Source organism: Leopardus geoffroyi, chromosome A3 (assembly GCF_018350155.1).
Source record: "Leopardus geoffroyi isolate Oge1 chromosome A3, O.geoffroyi_Oge1_pat1.0, whole genome shotgun sequence".
In the NCBI taxonomy this organism is placed as follows: Eukaryota; Metazoa; Chordata; class Mammalia; order Carnivora; family Felidae; genus Leopardus; species Leopardus geoffroyi.
Window position 1 is genome coordinate 52,855,441 of NC_059336.1, and position 5,821 is coordinate 52,861,261.

Consider the following 5,821-nt stretch of genomic DNA (forward strand, 5'->3'; position numbering starts at 1 on the left):
AACTCTTAGATGGGAGCACTGTCAAGAAAGTCAGCCAATATCCAGAAAAAAAAACTGTATATATATATATATATATATATATATATATACACATATATACATATGTATATATATATATACATACATATATATGTATACATATATTATACATATATACATATACACACATACATATACATATATATGTATATATGTATGTATATATGTATGTATATATATGTGTGTGTGTATATATATATATATATATATATATATATATATTCTATCCTTTTCAGAATTAACTGCTTACTCTTCCAGAGCAGAAGAAACCCAGTAAAATCAACTTACCACCACATGGCCCATTGGTTTTGCTAAAAAATGATGCCATATGAGGACTCAGTGTTGGTCTCTGTAGACTAGACACTTGGGGTAGCAGTATCTAGATCAACTTGGTAAAAAGGAGCCTGTGTTGCCAGTACCATCTATAACTTCTATCCCTGCCACCATGGCCACTTCACTCATGTGGTCATCTTGTCAGCACTTGAGTGTTCAGTGACAAGGGCTGGTGGTGTCTTGTATGCTAAATCATTGGTGCTTCTTCCAGATGAGAAATTTTTTGATGGGAACACTTGCCTGAGGTACGGGATTTAACATCCTGGCAAGGACCACTGGAGATAGTATAAACTTACTCCTGGCATGGTTCCCAGAAACATAAAAATGTTTTGGCCTAGCTCAGTGAAGTTGAAATACCAGAATTACCATATTAGATAGTAGAGGAAGGGATTAAAACATTCTGGGAAGTGTGCTTTACTGGAGTGGAATACACAGTAGTGATGGAAATTCAGTGGTGTTTTCTTTTGTAGGCCAAGGCCAATGGTAGCAGGGGCTCATTGATAGGGGTTAGGGTGACAGGAGATAGGACCTCAAAACAGTAGAGTCAAAGTGGAGGTACTCAATCATAGTAAGTCAGGAGATATAATTATTTTAATAGGCAACAAGATTGGGTTAAAGGGGCATGACACATAGAAAGGTATGACGATGGTGTATGGCACACAGTGTTCCTGGGCAGTGAACACTACAGATGAGAGATGAAAACAAATGATTTTTCTTTGCTTAGAGAGGTGAAGAACACAGTTGTCCCTCTTACCTTGTAGTCTCCTTGGAAGGATAATGGGCATCTAATTCCAAACTTTTTGGTATTTAAATAAAATCTCCAAAATTCAGAAAAACTCAAAATTTGGCTTTTATGATCTAGCTCTTCCAAGATCTGAGATTTGTTTCTCCTGAAATGTAAATATATAGCAAGAAAACACTCCAGTCTTCCCAACATCTCTGGGTGTAATCCAGAGCCCTACTGTGGGCAACAGTCATTTAATATAGAAGTTTTCTTATACTTTGGGTCTTATCAATTAACTAGAAAAATGGCCTCAGAGATAATTCTCATGGTATTTAGAGTCACAGAAAGCTTGGGCGCTCACAGGAATACTAAGATATCCAGAGAACTCTTGGAATCCCATTGTTCTATTCAATTGTGTCAGATGTAGACTCATGTAGTTGTTAAATTCCAAGTTAGAGTTATACTCTAAAGATCATCATTTACAAAAAATTACTTGGCACCATGAAGGGTCAATTAGCTCATTCAAGATTAAACCAAGAATGAAGGGTACCATCTCCTAACTCCTTGGTTCATCTGGGATGAAGGTAAGAAAGTAGAATTTCTAATAGGTCATCAACATGAATGTTGAAAACTTGTTTTACTTTAGCTTATGTTGTTTAAAATTCTCTAAAGTTTTTCTTAAATTAGAAAGTAAAGTGAACTCAAATTAATTTTAACTTTTTCCTTTTAGTCATCTTTCTAAAAACAGTGACCTCAGAATTATTTTGAAAATAATAGATATAAAAACAGAAGACTGAATCAAATATTCATAAGGCCATTGTCAGATAGATGGGTTTATTTTATGTTATGTTTAAAAATCTCTAGTAGCAAGTGGTTTACTGGAGCTTTATAGTTCTCTCCAAAAAGTGAAATGTAGGAAATACTAATCTTAATGTTATTTAATAGAAATTTTATTCTAAAAACTGAAATAAAATGAAAAGTAAGTTGTTATGAAATGGAAGCCAATGTGGGTTAGATTTTTTCTGAAGGATAAATGTTGATTCAACCTTAAGTAACAGAAAATAAATCATGCGGCATCCATTGTATCTATTCACGCTCTGTGAACACAGACAAATGTGATCTGGGCTGCAATTGCTTTGCATGGATTCAGCCCAGATTGTTCCTTGCACTTAAGTCATAGCTCACACTTTATGCCCGTGGCCATCTGTTCTTGGGACATTTTAACCTATATAGAGTAATATGGTTTGCAATACTTTCTGGATTCTGATGCTTTTAAACTTCATGTTAATTTCTATTGGTATCCACCAGCGTATTTCCATTCCTGCCCAAGGATTAACATTTATGAGCTTCGAAGGCCAGCTTTGAGTAGTTTTTTAAAAAAAACACAATTTGCTTTTTCAATCTCCTTTCATTTTTCTTATCTTAAAAAGTGATTGAGCTATGTGATGCTTTTAAATGGAATGATCAGAAATATACAAAATAACTAAATTTTTTATTGACTTTTCCAAGCCTACAAACCTCCTATAGACTTTCCATTCCTTACTCTGAGCACAAAGGACTCTTGGTAGGTGGTATTGCCTGAAAATTCCCACATGAATAATGAGATAAACTTCCCATAGATTTAGTCACTCCTTGTTAACTTTGTATTCATCCATGGACCATAATTTAAGTGCATGCAGAACAGCACTAAAATTCTGTTACATTAGGTCCTTGAAAAGCCACATAAAGCAAATATAACCTATAGCTCAATATATTTCAAAACATGACTCTTCTTTTTTCATCCCTAATTTAGAATCCAGGTTTAAAACTAGTTGAATATGACAAGATTCATAGGCAAAATAATTTCCCAAATAGCTAGATAGGTTTTGTCCAATTTTCTCAGTTGGAGTGCTATGTTTATATTTCCATATTTTTACATTGTTTGTGTTCTATCTAACCACCTAACCATTTAGGTATCATATAACTTCAGCTTAATAACAGATAAATGCAATCTTCATTTGGGAATCAGGCTGCAGAGGTTAAGTGGCTTGGTCATACCATTGAGATCCTCAGTCTAAGGCAAAGTAGCTAGTGGGAGCTATATGTGTCTTACTTTGCCTTTCCACTCTTACCTACTGTCTTCCAGGTTATGCCACAATAAGGCCAAAAGCCATGGAGTCTGAACCATTCTAGTGCTATGGCTCACTCACTCCAGCTGAATTTTGTAGCAACACCAGGGGGGTTTTCACTTATTCCTCTCATTAGTATCCACTACTCTTATTAGGCTTTAGGTCCTACCTGGTTTATGTTTTTAACTGCTTCTAGTTCAAAATTAATAAACCAACACAGCATTTTAGCTTCAAAGTACATAGGGCGGTACTTATTTTAAATATATAACCATAGCTTTTCAACCAAAAATAAAAACAAATTTACCATATGCTTTTTGATTATAGAGAATTTAAATAATAGGAGGGATGCCTGGGTGGCTCAGTCGGTTAAGCATCTGACTCTTGGTTTCGGCTCAGGTCATGATCCCACGGTTCACGAGTTTGAGCCCCACATCTGCACTCAGTGCAGAGCCTGCTTGGGATCTCTCTCTCCCTCTCTCTGCCCATCCCCTGCATGCTCTGTCTCTCACTGTCTCTCAAAATAAATAAATAAACTTTCCAAAGTATTAAGTAATAGGAGATGGATATTTTTACCATTTGGGGCTTCTTCTTTGGGTCACTATACAAAAAAATGAAGAAGTAATAATTTGTCCTTATCTTTGTCCTACAAAGAGCTTTATAGCTCTTTGGATCTCTTGGAATATCTGCCTTAAGAGAATGCTCATGATCAAATTAAACTCTCTTAATACAGGAGTAAAATGAAGAAAGCATACATAGGCTCCAATATACATTGTCTTTTCTAGCTCCTAATTTTCTGTAGTATAGATTTGTGATAAAGCAAAACACAGACTCTCCAGTAGTGGGTCCATGATAGCAGACAAATTGGTATATTTCCTCCTATAACTATTTATTCTTTCCCTTCATTCATCCTTAAGCTCATCCTAGACCTCTTCTCTCTATATACCCAGAGGCACACATGCTTATGATTTAGGCTTAAGGGGCCAAGGTTCTTCTGAGGGTATATATAGTTACACGTTTAAAGACACTTTGATAGAGTTAGGTGAGAGATATTAAAGTATAGAGAATAATGAGAACCAGTTCTTAGTGATTGGTTGTGTACCCCAGGTCAATAATTATCAAACAGCTATTTGATTTTTAAGATGCAGATTTCTTGGTATTAGTGGAAGAGATATTCTGTCTATTGATTTCTTTGATTCAAAGAAAGTACTGTGTGCGGTGGCAGAACTTCTTTTCCAGGAAAAATAATTCACATTGTTTTGAGACATGATATTCATATATTGCCCTAAGATTTATACAAGGTGCAATATTTCCATTTCATATTTATACAGGTTCCAGCAATGAGATGGTTTATTTCAATTCCATTGCATAGTTGCCTGGAAGCACCACTTATATTTAAGAGAGGGCCCCAAAAAGCCAAGCCTAGACAATGATCTCCTGAGTCTCACCAGGACAATTTAATACAATATCATTACATTGAAAACATTTACATGTATAGCTGAAAATCTACTTAATTTAAGCATAGTTTATATAGTATTGTGACAGACAAAAATATATATTTAGAACCATTATACATATCTGTCTGCTCAGGAGCAAACTTATAATAAATTATACATTATGCCAGGGTAAATTTTCTCGAAGACTAAAAAGAAAATGTTACACTTTATATTTAAAGTACAATGTTAATTCATTATTTCTAAATTAAAAAAACTAATAGCCATTCCACTAAATTCACTTATTTCAGGCTTACATTCATTTTACATTCACATAAAATTCATTACTATTAACTGTAGCAGTGATGTTGAATTTTGACACTGAGAGTTTGAAGGCTTATTGACATTTCAGTCCAAGCTTGATGTTTTAGAAAATATGTGTGAAAAAAACACATTAAAATCATCCAAGAAACATGTTACAATTATTGTAGAAGTATGAAAATAAAATATATGCTTTATTCTAATGCTTTATCCACAGGTATTGCCTCCAGAGGTTAATATATAGCCAGTGTCTAAAATTTCCTGTCGTTTTATTTTCATGGAGGATGGATTTTTGAAAATTAAGTCCACTGAGCAAAGCTGGAAGTATACAAAGCCTCCAGCACTGCCCATGATGTCAACACAGAGCGAGGGATGAGCATAAGGTATTGTCTTCTGCATGTCACAACTTTGTTTCTTCCTTGGAAATGGAGAAATATGCATGCAAATGAGCCTAAGTAAACATCCTGTGATTGCTGTTTCATTCTTTTTGATCGTCAACATTTTTTTTGTCCTTTTAAAAAATCATCTTGTTAATATTTAGCACATTTGTAAGTGTATTTTATACTAAATTAGATTTTTATAAATCTAGTTTGAGAGTAGGTATGAAATAATGTGTCAAATAAAAATAGAACACTGTCAGGGTGCCTGGGTGGCTCAGTCAGTTAAGCTTGATCTCGTGGTTCGTTAGTTCTAGCCCCTAGTCGGGCTCTGTGCTGACAGCTCAGAGCCTGGAGCCTGCTTCAGATTCTGTGTCTCTCTCTGCCCCTTCCCCACTCACACTCTGTGTCTCTGCCTCTTTCTCTCAAAAATAAGTAAACACTAAAAAATTTTTTAAAAAGAACATTTTTCATTGGCTTATATAATTT

The 5,821-nt window shown here is 34.8% G+C and overlaps 1 long non-coding RNA gene across 1 annotated transcript; it reads left to right on the forward strand.

The window, feature by feature from the left end:
- Positions 1-1,570: 1,570 nt before the first annotated feature.
- Positions 1,571-5,436, forward strand: LOC123579682. Its single transcript, XR_006702890.1, has 2 exons — positions 1,571-1,680; positions 5,173-5,436. It is a non-coding gene; the product is annotated as an uncharacterized LOC123579682 (long non-coding RNA).
- Positions 5,437-5,821: the final 385 nt, after the last annotated feature.